This window comes from Mastigoproctus giganteus, chromosome 1, assembly GCF_048544385.1.
Source record: "Mastigoproctus giganteus isolate SK-2022 chromosome 1, ASM4854438v1, whole genome shotgun sequence".
In the NCBI taxonomy this organism is placed as follows: Eukaryota; Metazoa; Arthropoda; class Arachnida; order Uropygi; family Thelyphonidae; genus Mastigoproctus; species Mastigoproctus giganteus.
The window spans coordinates 128675049-128692191 of record NC_143575.1 but is presented as its reverse complement, the minus strand read 5'-3'; the positions used below and the strand labels follow the sequence as shown (position 1 = coordinate 128692191).

The 17143-nt window shown below is 35.9% G+C and overlaps 1 protein-coding gene across 1 annotated transcript in view; it reads right to left on the bottom strand.

The window, feature by feature from the left end:
* LOC150091132 (sodium/hydrogen exchanger 9-like) overlaps window positions 1-17143 on the bottom strand; it is a 412040-nt gene that overhangs the window by 45508 nt on the left and 349389 nt on the right.

Genomic DNA, 17143 nt, shown 5'->3' with positions numbered 1-17143 from the left:
CGCTCAATTTACTGTGTTTTACAAAAGTATGAGTTATATATTAATTATAACAGAATATTCTTTATAGTTCCTCTTGGAAATAGTTATTATAATTAATTTTTTACAAGCTCACAACCATTATTAGTGAGTAGGACAGCTTCAATGAATGAGAAAAATGTTATTACTGGCTGTTGGTCTTTCAACATTTGGCACATGATATTCTGTGATTACAAATGGGCTGATGAAAAAACGGGAGGGTAATCCTAATGATCTTAATTTATAAAAACAGCTTGTAGTGCTATTTTAAAATAGCATTGTATGCTATCAGAAATGTGTAAAATAGCATTTACACATTTCTGATAATTATCAGAAATATGTAAATGATAATAATAGTCTGCACTGATTTTGATGTTTCCAAAATTCATAGTATTTCTGGATGTACTATTGGTGCTAATTCTAAAAACCAAACCATTTTTACTTATCTCATGCAACTTTTTTTTTACAAAAAAGTAAGAATTGTTTTCTTAGATATATGCATATTATAGTACTACCATCACAAAAATAAACTGAAGGTTACCACAATATAGAGTCTATTTAAGAAGTCAAGGGATTATTGAAGTGGGTGGTGGGGGGGGGAATGCATATATTGATATTAAGTTTCAGTTAGAGACCAAGATTGAAATAGGAAAAGAACTGATTTTATACATTATTCATAATGTATCTACATATATAATTCATATACTTTGTCTAAAATTAATATAATATCTTAATTTTTAACAAAGGTAATCAAAAAATCAAAGTACCATAATCACCATATCACTCCTTTACTCCTAAAGTAGATTGAGTCTGGTGGTAACCTTGAGTTCATTCTCATAGTAGTATAACTACATTCCTTTGTGAATAACAGGCACATATGTTTATATTAATATAGTAGTTCAAGTCCATGGGGTACTGGCCTTAGAGCTGAAATAATGTTGTTGGGGCATATCATACTCTGCTTGTTCATGTTATAACTGCACATTCATTTTTCATAAATGATGTTATATCCTGAATTTGTTTCACCACAATGTACCGTATTTCCCCATGTATAAGACACACCTTTTTTTTTTCGAAAAAATTGGGGTCTAAAAACTGGGTGCGTCTTATACAGTGGTTGTAGATTTTCTTACTTGCATTTCCCGCTTTTTCGCGCTTGTTGTCTTTGCGCTCATTGTTTCGCACTTGTTACCGGTATATTAGGTTAACTTTGCCACGTTCTGCCCAGAAATGGCTCAGAAAAGATTTTCGTACAGTGCTGAATTCAAGTTATGAGGAGTTGTATGAATTTTATGATGAATAAAACTTGAGTTCAATAATTTTATGTAATACATTTTTTCAAATTTCGGGCCCCAAAATTAAGGTGTGTCTTATACATGGGGAAATACGGTAGTTACTGCAAATGTAACAAAATATATTTGGATTATTTGCACAACCACGAGTTGCCATTATCACAGACAGAGAATGTGAAAAATGGTGTTAGAAGCAGTACTAGTTATTATGTCTGCACCAGAAAACAACTGAATGCAGAAGGAACATTTTGCAGGTTTATATATATATATATATATATATATATATATATATATATCTACCTGATTTGCAGGCCTTGTCATGTCATGTCAATAGTTTATACTATCCAGAGGATGATATAAACTGTTGTGGCAAAGAAATTCACAACTCTGGACCAGAGCTGTTTACACAACATGAACTCAATAATGTCTGACCGACAGGGAACTTTACAGTTAGTGTTATGCAGTCAGGGATTTTCGTCTTCTGACATATCGCTTCCCATCCGAGGCATGCAAGTTAAATTTCGATTCATCAGAAAAGATGTCGGTGTCCCATTGCTCTTTTGTCCATGAAACATGCGTTTTAGCCCAAGCAAGTCGCTTCTTCCTCATTTGTTGGGTCAACAAAGGTTTCTTCTTGGGCCGATAGCATGTAAACCACATTCTGAAAGCAGTCTTTGGATTGTTCACGCACTTGTTTCAACACCAGAAGCCATTTCAAAGTCCAATTTTAGATCAGGAGCACTAGCATGGCAACTACGAAGGCATAGACATTTCAAATATCGATCTTGGGAAGGCGTAGCATTCTCTTACTGCCTGATCCAAGTCTTCTCTTCACATCATTGGTTTCATGCTTTAATTTCAGCATCCAGGATACTGTTGACTGGTGGCAGCCTATTTTATCAGCAATAGCATGCATAGAAAGCCCTTCCTGGGACAGAGCAACAGCTACACTTTTTTTTCTTGGTGTCAACTGAACATATGGAGCCATGCTTACACCTCCGCAAAACAGGATACTAATGAGCGAGTATACCCTTCCAATGCCATATTTATAGAAACGTTATCTGATGCAATACCTTTGCTTTGCAACAAACAAAATGACTGTAATCAAACAACATTTTATATATTTCACTAAAATGTTACACTGTTGTAGCAGCACCTCCACCATTTTTTTTTTTTTAATTTTTAAAAAATTCTGATGTGATAAAGTAACTTTCAAAATTTCTATTAAAAATGTATTTCAGAATAGTTATCAGAGAACTTTTCTTAAAATGCAGATCAGTGTAATACAGCAACATTACAATGAATATTGCCACATTTATAATCCTTATAAATATAAAATTTTATTGGTATGACTTCCACCTCTTGGAGATAATACCTTATTTTTTATTTTTTTATTTTTTTATGAAAACCCCAAACACGAAAGGTATCAAAACCTATAGTACTTAGTACCGTGCATGGGTTGAAGGAGAAGTATGGGGGGGGGATGCCGGAAACTTTGCTCTAGAGAGTAAACATGGGTTTCACCACTTCAAGCCTCCAATAAGCAAAGTGGTGGTATTTCACCGGTTGATGAAAGTCATCTACCACCTACATTGCCTAATTTTGGAAAAACTATTGACAGAACTGTGATGACAAATCAGGACAATGTAATATAATCATTCTAGGTGATTTTGATATGGTTTTGGCAAGAAAGCTTGATTCCAATTGAAGCTCATAAACACTGAGAAGTATATTTCAGAATTTGTCCTCATCCTTATTGTTATCTATAATAGTAATTTAGCATTGTGCAGAATTAAAAAAAAAAAAAAAAACTCTTGAATAACATGTGGGTAAAATCATTACTCCCTCCATCTGAGATCAGCTAACTACAGCCTCGCCTGAAGAGGCCTTTAAGAATTCCTCCTTCTTTGAAGTGATTTGAACCCAGACCTTTCCAAACAAGTGATAAGTATTGAAACCACCACACTGTCACAGAGAATACATTTGGAATTTATATCTAGAAGGGCCTTTCCTGCTAGATATAACAATTATCTTGATCTGATCTCTTTTTTTTTTTCTTAATTTCCTCAATATTTATTGCCCTAATGCATTATTTTAAACTTATATAAGCCAGAATTTTTTGTTGCCATAAGAACTGATATGAATATATGGACAGAATTTTAATAATTTAAATATTAAAATTATTATTTAAATAATTTTATATTAAAGTGCAAGTTATTACTAATAACATGGGACCAATTTATTTAAAGGTTATAATCACATGAACCAAATATTTAAAAATATTAAATGATATTCCTATTTCTGTATGAAACTTTACATAAGAAAAACGATGACAGAATGTTAAGATCCTACTCCATTGTGAGGATATTTTGACAGACAAAAGTCTGTCAAAAGACAACTGCCAGATGATTAGCCACGGCTGGCTCAAGGGTATATGGCACCACTAGTCAACATTGACTGATGGCACTCCCTCCCACCTGCCAATACAAACATTTAAATTTTTTAGAATGATTGGTTTTAACAAGGTAAAATTAATGAGTAGGCAATGGTGCCCCTAGGCGATTGCCTACTCGGCCTTACCCTAAAGCTGGCCCTGTGATTAGCAATGAGTTTCTAGAATCTGGCAAGACTCAATGCGATAACACTTATTTTGGGAAAGGTGTACTCCCATGCTTTTGACTCATATTATTCAAAAATATTTTAATTCTGGAATCCATCCTATTTGTCTGAAAGCATTTTTGTTTCTCCTATATTTAAGAAAAGTGATCCATCCATGGTGGGTAACTAGAGACCTATTCTTAAATTAAACTCACTAACTAAAATAATTGAAACTTACTCTAAACCATCTTTAATTTTATAAACTTAATTTATCTCAATATAGCATGACTTTGTTAGGAATAGATCTACTATTAAAAAATGTGATGCACAATAAGGAGGGCATAATGTGGTCTCTGAGCAGGAGTTTCAGCCAGACACCTTCTCTAGACGTCAATGAGGTATTTGATTCTGTATATCAGAGATGGTTAATAATTAAGGTACAATCTTATGAACTGAAAGAAGACATGCCCTTGTTTGGCCTTCTAGTTACGTTGACAACAGATCCATGATTGTTCAATTTAGGGTAACTGTCATAATTTTACAACAGAAGTGAGTGTCCCAGGCTTTTTTACTGGCCCACTTCTGGTCTTGATATATCTAAATGACTTGCCTAGAGAATAAAAATTCAGTTATTAATAGTTTCATATATGATATTGATATCTATAACTCCATTTCCTCTGTTTATGACTGTCAGCTTCTTAATGATATACTACAGATAATATTGTTTTGGCTGGAAAAATAATGGACAGTGAATCAAAGTTCAGAAAAGCAAGGTAATACACTCACCTTAATATACACAAAAACAAAATAAAAAAGATTTAATTATAAATTTCAAAACAATACACCTCATCTTTGTAATGACTACTACAATAAAGATACGGGTCATTTCTTCTACTAAAGAAACTAACTCTGCCTTTAGGAAACCTGAAAAATCTTTGTGTTATTTTAAGTGAGTGAGTGAGTGTTCTCAAGATTAATACGCTTCAGAAACCGCAAAAGGGCTACCAGATTCTAGGGATTGAAAAAGTACAAAAAGCTGCCATAAAATATCTATGCTACATCTGTAACCAAGCATGTACAAGTATATCTTATCCTCCTAAATGGTGTGAGGAGTTTGGACTAGATACCCTACAGTAGAGAGTGCTTAAATTATTATGGCCTGTCAAAAGATTCTATTGAGCCAGTATATAAAGCTCTAATTTAAACATATTTAATAAATCATATCTACAATTGTCTGCTGTCCTTTGGTCAGTTTCAAATAGTGACAGAAATAATTTAAAGGTTATAATAAATCTGTTCAATTATAGAACATCATTTGTTTCACTAGAACTATATGATTCAAATGATTCGCAGTTAATAGATTTACTTCATCAATCTTTCTATTCTCTTGCTAAGAACATTCAAAATGATCAGTAGTCAGTATATTACAGCTGCCAACCTCCACTAACTTTTGCAAAGTTGGTGATTTTGTAATTTTTATCATAAAAAAAGCAGAGGAAAGCATTTTTTTTTTTAAAATTAAGACTTTTGATCCCAATTAAATTTCACAACAATATAATTTTTTTAACTGAACATAACTGTGGCACTTTTATTATTATTTTTTTAATTGTGGTATATGATCACAATGGGTGACTTTTGCACATTTTTAAATTTACAATGTAGCCACATATCAGTATATCTAAAAAAAAACATTATTTTTTTCTGGTTAGCACTGCTGCTCACCTTAACTCTGAATTATCATATTAATAGTCTTAATAGCTATATAAAAAACCTAAAAAAAAAGTTCATAATATCACATTATAATTTTTATAGCTGCAAATATTTAGTATTTTATAACATAGCTACATATGAATTCTTTGTATTAATTTTCTTTAAAATAAGTAATTTTTTATTTTATTTTTTAATCTGTGGTTGAGAACACTGATTTTTGCACACCAAGATTTTCGAAGCCCATATATCCTAATTAGGAAGAAAAAGATATATGGCTATAGATATCTTTTTCTCATTAATTTTTTTGTTTGTTTGTTCTGGAACACTAAATATAAATAATTACACTATATTAATAATTATTTATGAATATAAAAAATAATCCCAAATGAGATGGTTCATGGACATATGTTCACAGGAATGGCTAATCAGATTAAAATATGCCATACTGGATTGCAAAAACATAATTTAGAAATTTAATTAATTAATAACTGAAAATTACAAGAAATCCATATGTTTTGGAACATTGTGGTTACTTCATATGTGGGAATCAGTACAGATATACAATTATGAAATTACAACTTGTCATGATACCGACACAAAGAAGCCAGGGAGGTAGGGAGGACAAGAGTGAGAGAGAATATGTCTAGAGAAAGACAGTTGGGAACAAAAAAAAAAAAAAAAAACAGGTTGTCAGTTTGTGCTCAGCACTGCATATTTTAATCAGACTATTCATAATGATAGCAGTTTAATTAATTAAAAAAAAAAGAGTAAATATATTTGTAATTAATAAGTAAATTTGTGACATCCTCACAAATAGCAAACGTAACAGAACCGACAATTTCCAGCAAATAACAGAGCAGAAGATTTTTTTCCCCTTTGCTCTATCATTAGTATCAGAAAAGTGTGCTTCTTTTGGCATCTCTCATATTGTATAATTAAGTCATAACTAGGCTGCTACCCCTTATACCTTCGGAACAGTGTTGTCCGAACGGTAGTACTCAACCAAAAATAGTAACAGTAGACTTCTCTAATGGGAAGCATTACTCATTTGAAATATAAGGAGGGGCAACTCCTTGTGAAGGATTTCAAATTATGAGACGTTGCAATAATGATGCCAATATACAAACTTAAGTTTCTCTAAAAAAATCAAATATGTAGTAATCATGCAAATGCTCTTAACTAATGTCATAGTTAGAATTTTACATGTTCTGAGGCTTTCTGCCCAAAAATATTATTAGTCATAAAACAAATTAAGTGGGGAGTAAAGTGGAGGAGAAACTGTTGAAGATAAACACAAGAAAGGCACCCGGGGTGGATGGGATCTATCCAGTTATATTAAAGGAGGCAGCAAAGGAAGTAAGCAAACCCTTAGCCATAATTATGAGAGCTTCCTTGGACTCAGGGGAGGTACCCATAGACTGGAAATGTGCAAATGTGACCCCAATTCACAAAGGAGGATCAAAGGCTGACACAAGTAATTATAGACCTGCGAGCTTAACTTCTGTTCCAGGAAAATTAATGGAGGCACTGGTTAAAGAAGCACTGCAGGATCATTTAGACAAGACTTCAGTTATAGCTCGGACACAGCATGGTTTTGTTAAGGGGAAGTCTTGCCTGACCAACTTGATTGGATACTATGATGCAGTCACAAAAGAACTGGATGCAGGGAATAACTTTGATATTATATACTTGGATCTTAGAAAGGCTTTTGATACTGTTGCACATGGAAGACTGCTACACAAATTGGAGCAGTGTGACATTGGAGGCAAATTGCTGCTATGCACAAAGGGGTGGTTGAGGGGGAGAAGACAGAGAGTGGTAATCAATGGACACTGCTCATCGTGGACTGATGTTATTAGTGGAGTCCCTCAGGGCTCAGTGTTGGGTCCATTATTGTTTCCTGAATTATAAATGATATTGATGAGGGTATATCGGGCTTAATGTCCAAGTTTGCAGACGATACAAAGGTTGGCAGGGTTGTCAAGGACACTACTGACACTATGCTGCTGCAACAGGATCTGGAAAGGTTGAGCAGATGGGCTGAGAGGTGGCAAATGAAGTTTAACATTGACAAATGTAAAGTACTACACATGGGAAACAGCAACCCCAGAGCAACGTATCAACTTTGTGGTACTACACTGACAGTGGTAGAGAATGAAAGGGACTTGGGGGTGGTTGTGCAGGCAGATATGAAGTTCTCTGAGCAGTGCAGACGGGCTGCAAGAGTAGCTCATGGAGTATTGTCAATGATATACAGGAATTTTTCCAGCAGGGATAAGGAGGTGATTATTCCATTGTATAAGGCGATGGTCAGGCCACACCTAGAGTACTGTATACAGGTCTGGAGGCCTCATTTCAAGAAGGATGTAGAGCTGCTGGAACGAGTACAGAGAAGGGCAACAAGATTAGTGAAAGGAACAAAGGGGTGCTCTTACGAAGAAAGGCTTAAGTTTTGCAAATTACAGTGTCTGGAGACTAGGCACCAGCGAGGTGATCTGATAGAGGTGTATAAAGCCTTGAATGGTTTAAGCATGCTCAATGCTGATGGGATTTTTCCTCTAGCTCAGAAAAATCACCTGAGAGGGCATAAATTCAAATTGAGGAAAGACAGATGTAGGATAGACGTGCAGAAATTTGCCTTTAGCCAGTGGGTGGTTGGTTGGTGGAACAGACTTCCATCCCTTGTGGTGGAGGTTGACAGCCTAAATAAGTTTAAGGCTCAGCTGGACAGGTATTTTGAACGAACAGAGGGGTGAAGTGGAAGTGGGTTTTTTTTTTTTTTTTTGGCTGATGCTGCATAAGCTTGCTTTCTTGCATCAAATGCCTCTACTAATGCTAATGCTAAAATTATTTAAAATTAATTATAACCAGTGCTTTTTTTGTGACGGTATGCAATGGTACGGCCTACTGGCACCTTTATTAACAGTGATGTGTGACATTTGGATGCAGTGCACTTTGAAATTTGTAATATTCAGTAAATTTTTTTCACATGTTTATCTACTATTCAAATAAGTTTAAAATTATTTAACTTAATTTACATTTTTCACTGTCTATTGTTAAGATATTTCCTATATAAAACTGTATAACCATTTTTATAATTCTAAATTACTCAGTCGGACCCCTGTTCAATTATTTTGAATCCCCCTTAGAAGTTACATTTAAAATAGTTTCCGTTGAGCGAGAAAATTTTCATATAGCGAACAGATTAGGAGAGAATTAACTCGGTACGCCATGTTCGCATTTCTAGCCTTCAGGCAATTAGTGCTGCTCCGCAAATTAAGAGAGCTAAAGGGATTACCATTCTACAACTTAATGGTACCTGGTAAAAACTATCTGACCACCCGTCCCACATACGGAAAAGTCGCGCTGGTCTGCAGTGAGCAGATAAAGGTGTATTCCCAATGGGCTCTGGCCCACCTTCTACTTTTTTTTTTTTTTTTTTTTATGAGAACCCCAAACACGAGAGGTATTATAACCTATAGTACTTAGTACCGTGATTGGGTTGGAGGTTGAGAAGACGAAAGAAAATATTTGTTGATATTGGACTTGAACTTCTCTAGATTGTAATTTTCAGGAAATACGTATGAAGGAAGGTTGTTCCAGAAAACGGCAGTTGAATGAATAAATGAGGAAGATGAAAAGTTGGTTCTGTGGGTTTGAAGTTGGACAGTAAATGGATGTTGGCTGGTGGCAGCACGTGTTCGGACTGTTTTGAAAGAGAGAGAGGGAATTATAGAAGCAAATTCAGAAGAACAGTGCCCATGGAAGTATCTGTAGAAGAGGCATGCAGCAGAAACAGTGCGTCTATGAGAAAGAGAGTGGAGAGACTCTGTTAGAGATGAATCATTAATTAACCTAACTGCCCTCTTCTGAATGGAATCAAGAAGCCTGAGCGAGGTTTTGGGGCACCACCCCAGATGTGGGAACAATATTCCATGGCAGGGCGGATTTGCGATTTATACAGAGTGAGCAGCTGTTTGGGAGAAAAGTAACGCCGAGAGCGAAAGAGAAAACCAAGTTTTTTAGATGCAGAGGAAGCAATATTTGTAATGTGCTTGTGCCAAGAGAGATTAGAAGTCAGGGTAATCCCCAAAAGAGATATATCATTTTGCCTAGAAATCGGAGTGTCACTAAAGATAAGCATAGGAGCAGAAGAATCCTTTTTGCAAGATATAAGACAAGATTGAGTTTTAGAAGGGTTGAAATCAACTAAGTTGTCTTTGCCCCACTGGAGAATTACCTGAAGATCGGCATTTAAGGAATTGGCAGCAGATTTTTGAGAACTTGAAGCTGATTGAGCTGGACAAGGTTTCTCAAAATGGAAAGTTGAATGCAATGTGCTATCATCGGCAAAACTATGGATAGGATTTCCAGTCAATGGAAGAAGGTCATTGATATACATGAGGAAAAGAGTGGGGGAAAGAACTGAACCTTGGGGGACACCAGCATTAGTGGAGAAGTTAGAAGACAGAGAGCCATCTACCATCACCCTCAGTGAGCGATCAGAGAGAATACTTGATAACCAATTACTAAAAACAGTTGGCAAACCATAAGATGGAAGCTTGTTTAGAAGATCTTTATGCCAAACACGATCAAAAGCCTTTGAGATGTCAAGAGCAACTACTTGTGTTTCACTGAACCTTTCCATTGAATTAGTCCATAAATGGGTAACATAAGCCAGAATATCACCAGTGGATCAACACTGACGGAATCAATACTGGCAATCGTTGATCAGACAGAAGGTTTCTAAGTAGTTTAAGAGTTGGCGGTTAATTGATTTCTCCATTACTTTAGAAAGAATAGAAGTAATTGCAATGGGACGATAATTGGATGGGAGGGATTTGTCACCGTTTTTAGGAACTGGCTGGATATGAGCAAATTTCCAAGCAGAAGGAAAAACACCTTTGGAATAAGAAAGTGAAAAAAGGCGGCAAAGAATAGGAGTAAGTTCAGGAGCACAGGTTTTGAGAACAAGTGGAGAAATACCATCAGGACCTGGAGCTTTCTTAGCATCAAGATTCATCAAAATCCTTCTGATATCCTTTTGACGGAAGACCACAGGAGGCATTGAATGGAGCGTGTTAGGAATGGTGGGAGGTGTTTTACCAAGATCATTAATACATGAGCTCAAAGAAAAATGGGATGCTAGCAGGTCAGCTTTATCCTTGGCTGAAGTGACAACAGAACCATCTGGTTTGGACAGAGGTGGGAGCAGAGATGGGCAAAAGTTGCGGCCAAAAGCTTTGGCAAGAGACCAGAATGCTCGGCTACCATTAGGGCAAGAAGCAAGTTTTCTACTTTTAGCCTGTTCAAACTCTAGTTTGGACTGATTAATAACTGCTTTACAATTGTTGCGAGCTTTGGTGTAGGCAGAAAATGAAACTGAAGAATTAGAAACAAGCCAATTACGATATGCAACGTTCTTCTCTTGGACAGCCTTAGCACATTTATTGGAAAACCAAGGTTTAGATAAAGGACGAGATTTTAAAGTGGAGTGTGGGATAAAGGATTCCATTCCTGCAAGAATAATTTCACTGACACGATCTGAGCAAACGTTGACATCAGAAGTTTTGAAACAGTAATCAGACCAAGGAAAAGAAGAAAAGAAGTCTCGCAAGTCATCCCATTTTGCATTCTTGTAATGCCAAACAATACGAGGTTTGGAATAGCCATGAGATAAAGGTTCCATTGGAGAAGAGGCAATCACCAAGTTGTGATCTGAAGTGCCTAAAGGACCTCTCACTTCAACCTTGTACTTAGAAGGGTTGTTTGTGAGAAAAAGATCAAGCGTATTGGCTGTATGATTAGGATTGTCTGGTATTCTTGTAGGTAAATGAACAATCTGTGCTAGGTCAAAAGTAATTGCAAAAGCCTCAGCATCTCGACCTGCTGGGTCGGTGTGACTAGAAAACGGAAGCCAGCTGGAGTTGTGAACGTTAAAATCACCAAGGAAAATTACCTCACTGTTAGGAAAGTTGGACTGGAGAAAGTGAAGTTGCAAAGAGAGGAAGTCAAAGAGCTCCAAGTGATTAGTGGAGTTGGGAGAACGGTAGAGACAACAGCTGAATTTTACGCAATGAGGTAGAGAGATTTTAAGCCAGAGAAGATCAAAGAGAGGAGATTCCAAATTGCCAAGTCTCTGACAGGGAATATCAGAACAGACATATGCACAAGTACCACCTTTGAGGCGAAAGGAATCATACTGCAAATAATTTGGACATCTGAGATGAGCAGTAGTTGAATCAACTGATAACTGAGATTCTGTCAGAAAAAGTACATGGGGTTTGGAAGACTGCAAGTGGAAATGGACATCGTTGAGATTAGAATTGAGACCACGTATATTTGTGAAATGAATTAGGAAGTCCTTGGGAGGTTTAGATCTTTTCGCAGATAAGCTTGCTCTATTATTTTGACAATTCATGGTGTATTCAATAGTAAGAAAAAGTGGGTGGGACATGCTGTATGAAGTAATGAAATTTTTGGATATGGCGTACATGTGGTAAGAATATACCCAGATCCTTGACATAACGTGGCCTCGACAATGCTCCCCGCATACACACTACTCGGACTCCCTCCAGTCACTATCTGGCAGAGTAGAGGTAGCAAGATTATACACTAGCTGATCCGGAAGCTTCCTAGAGAGTTACCAATAGGTTCAGTCCGGTGTACTAACTAGCGGCCGGCCTGTGAACACCGTTTTAGAGCTGTACCCTCGAAATGTAAGGAATATTGGATCTCGCCACGACATTCATCATAACCTCAAAAATCATCAATCATACTGCATGATGGAAGAGATAGGGAAGGGTTGGCCGGAACTTAGCTCTAGAGACTAAACATGGGTTCCACCACTTCAAGCCTCCAATAAGCAAAGTGGTGGTATTTCACCGGTTGATGAGAGTCATCTACCACCTAGTACTGCCTGGTAACATAGAGGGGCGGCGTTCCTCCATGTGGTGTGGGCGCCACACCTCGACCCCTGCTTACGTTGGTTCACACCTGGGTGGTCACCCACCATGTACTTGTGCATGAAGGTTATACCCAGGATTACTAACAGTTCCACCATCGTGAAGGTGCAAGCAGAGGATTTGGCTGTCATAGACCGTCCGGACTTCGCCGAAATTGAGTCCACTTTGACTTGAGTGTCACCCAAATATCAGTTCCATCAGCGTTTTAGACTCCCAGGTAGCAAGAACAGCTTGTCTGGCATATTTGAGAGAATGTCTATGACAACCTCAAGGACCATAGTGCAGCATAGACCCTACTGCAGTGGTGTCCAAACATTTCCCATACAGGGGCCATATTCAAAAAAATTCAAAGTTAGATTTCTTTAGCGTGTCACATTTTCCATATCTTGTTGCATGTAAAAGTAAAATTGAAAATATTCAATAATTTTATTAAGTACAATACACAATTACATTTACTGAACAAAACATTTAATGAGTTTTTTTTTGATAATTAACAAATATAAAATGCTGTTTAGTTCTTTCGGGGTGGGCTGTAGGTTGGACACCTTCGTGAATCAAACGTAAGCACTGCATTCGAGAATTAGAAAAGTGATTTTCTTTTACCCCAACAAATAATCACCTGTTGTTTCGCAGAAGTGCGTTATCCACGTTTTTCCATAAATTTTCCCTATCTCTGTTTACATGGTCACAGTACCTGAATATCCGAATGACACTGACATTTCGGACAGTTTCAAAAAAAACAAGAAAAGAAACAATTCAAATTTAAGAACTAGTGACAATACTGATGACAAGAGAAGGAAGACGAGGACATCAAAGGTATTAAACCTTCTAAGCATGAATTGTTGGCATTTGGTGAAAATGAAGTTAGAAAATTGTCAATTAGGTTACAGTTAAAGGCAATTCGTGGATTTCGGGGGTACCTAATTGAAAAGATGGTTTTGGAAGAATTGAAGGATTTGATGGACACTGAGTATGATACCAATTTCATCGAGTGAATGTGAGCGAGGATTTTCACAAATGAATCTGATTGTCAGCCCAACCAGAGCTTCATTCATGACAAAAACAGTTTCTTCACTACTGTTTCTTAAAATTGTATGCCCACCGCTGACCCGCTTCGATCCAGCAAAATATGTCGATTCGTGGCTGCTTCGGAAACATCATTCCGCAACCGACACACACACACACACACACACACACACAAAGAAGAAAAAAGAAGTCGGCATAGGGTGTCGTATGAAAACTTTATAAAAATTTGGAATATTCTACAAAAACTTTATTATAAAATTATTTTTACTTATGTTATTTATTTTTACGGGTCATAGTCTAACGAAGGACCCTTAAAATGTCACTCAGTTGTCTGTCCGTCTGTCTGTCACAGCATTGTATCTCTGGAACTACTCAGCCTATTGACTAGAAATTTTGCATGGGTTTGCACATCAAGTGGGCCAACATAATGCCATACTGATCATTGTTGATAAAAATTTGTCTGAGAAATGGAGGGGGGTTACAATGTGGGGGTGATAAAAATGTTGACAATCTATAGCTACACCGTTGGAAAGAGCTCAACGAGTACATTTAAAATATAATTTTAAAATTAAAAATGGCGGAGCCAGACAGGAAAATGTGAGTAATTTTTGTGTCCCCCTCATTATTTCCATTGCTAACAGAGCAAAAAATTTAAAAATCACATTAGCTATGCATTATTCGATGCTTATCAAGGGATAACTATTCTGATTGAAATCTATCATTCATAATTAAATGATAAATTATATATGCGTTAAAATTAAAAAAAAAAAACAATTTTTTATTGCACTTTGATAGCGTGCTTCTTTGTACTAAGTAACTCTCCTTTTGGTGACAAAAAGGTTGCTAAATAGTTAGTTAATAATTCTATAAAGGTCATTTATAAATTTTGCGACCAGAAGTATTTTTAACAATTTTCAAAGCTGGAGTTGTCCCGACAAGGAGATACTCAGAGAGCCAGTGTTGAGGCGTTGATGGTGGAGAGGCGCCTGTGCAGAAGTCATGCACGGCCTTCACCTGCCAGTCGCTTCTCCCCCGAGACTTTAATCACTTCTCCAGGAAGAAGTTGGAGTTGCTTCTCCCACCCTTGGCATTCACAACTGGAAAAACTGAAATAGACAACATTTTCGTTATTTCCTCAGTTTTAGGCCAAGCCGGGGTACTAGAAACTTTTTTTTAGTTACCATAAACTCTCTATTTGAGATACTACACTAATGACCATTCGTGTCATCCTGGGTGTCCAGCACTCAGTAGTTGACCGATTTATTTACTTATTTTATTCACATTTTACTTATTTTTCTATATATACTTCAATAATTAATTTATACTTAATAAACTGTGTTAATATACTAAATTTGTTGTTCTTATTCCAAAAACATTACTACGAAAGTAACAATATCAGGGAAAAAAAAAAATTTTAGAGTACTTTTCATATCCTTTTAATTTTCAATTTTTCCTAATAGCAAAGAATGAGTACCAGCACCTATTTTTTTACAAAAAAAGCACTGATTATAACCTAAGGGATCATTTTTGTTTATCATATAACTCTAGCTCGATAGGCACTTAGGAGTATAAGAGATACTGGTTCACATTATAAGATAAATGGGAGGGACCAGTGGAGTGAATTCTAAAAATCTTCATTTCTCTCCCTCTATTTATTTGGAAATGCCTGATTACATCATATTTCCTGCCACTTCAAACCGAATAATGACATCTACATACACCATACAAATCAAAAAATTACCTATTCCCGATTTTATAATATGAAAAAAATCATGTGTATATCCTCTTAAATACTACATCACATTTCTTTGGTGTATTTAGCTTCGCAACAAACAAAAAGATGTACATTCAAAAAATAATATAGTTTAATATTATAACATATCTAACATCTATACTCTGTGATACACAATATCCCAGGGGCTCACATCTGGTGAGTATGGGCTTGGCACATCCAGGGTCCTGAGCTGGATATTCATCATTCTTCTCTCTCTTTCTCTCTCGGTAACTTTTTTGGCTGGTGCAGCATAAGCCTCAGGCTTCCTTGCACCATATGGCTAATAATAGTAATAATAATAAAAATAATCTTTTTGTGTATTCCACATATTGTATGCAACACAGACTAATAAACCTTGCAGCCAATTCATTAACTAGAGATGAAGAATGAAATTAAGCAAAAATTCACAGAATTTTTAAAAATATACATAAATAAAAAGATAACGATTTTTTTGTGAAAAAGAGAAAACCATTAGGATAATGAGAAGGCTTCCCCCATCATAAATCTGGAGAGCTGGCAGCTGTGGTAGATCATTCTTTCACTATGGATATCCCAAATGATTGTAAGTATTCGTTATTGTTTTGAATAATTTTGCTTAATCAAATTAAAACTGGCTTTTAATCATGTAAATTTTTTGTTTATCATTTGCCAAATATAATTTATAATTTAGGGTCAGAAGAAATTGCCCATTATAGGGAAAGATGTTTGCTTTGCAGAGGTCAAGTGTAACCAGTTTCAATAATTCAGAAAAATGAAATTGACTAACTGATTGCTTACTCAGAGTTTTTTTTAATGATTATCACTGAAACATGTTGTGCATATGTTTAAATTAACTAACTTTTAATAAATAACACAATTTTTAGTAAACAAACAAACAATTAACTTTTACTATAACTGAATATAAATGCCATTGTTCAGAGCATATCATTTTAGCAATTTCATTTTTTAAATAGACAATTAGATTACTTACTAGTTTTAGTCTACATCATTTTTGTTCACATTTGTTTAATGTATGCAGAAATTTAAAAACTTGTTCTTTTTAAATTTCTGCATACAGTCCTTTTGCAAACAGGAAGAAATTTTTCATTTTTTTTTTAATTAGCACATAATTAATACAATGCCTAGGAAAATCTCAACCAGTATTCCAGAGGGTAAATCTGCATAAATAAGCTTCATACGTAGCTATTTAAATTACCACCATTTTTCAATACTGAGTGAAAGTGGTAAATGAAAACACAGGAAAGTTGTCATCATCTCTCAGACAAAAAGTGGATTTTTATTGATCGTAGTGTCCACAAACCTCTTCCACAAAACCAAGAGATGTTTTTGCATGAACTTTTACATGTACAAGACACAAATCTGAAACCACTTCCAAGTGATAGAAGATATCTTTAAGCTTTTATTCACCAAGAAGAAAATGTGCATGCTACAGTAGATGGCAGCATAATCACAAAACTGTAATCATAGATAAATTTACCAACAAAATCCCATCATCTTGGTTTTGCCATCTATCAACAGTGTCTGTACAAGCTGTAACTTGTATGGTTTCATCCTCAGAGCAAAGTAACATGTTACACACTGCAGATCTTGCCAAGCTCACAACTGGCATGTCATATGGATTTCCCTGGGCTTTGCATAAAACTTCATCAAACCACTTCAAAACACTGCATGCGCACGCACACACACACTTTTGTTCAGCTACTACCTCTGCCATGATAATTGCACATACAAGCATCATTTATCAGAAAAATGGGACACAGCTG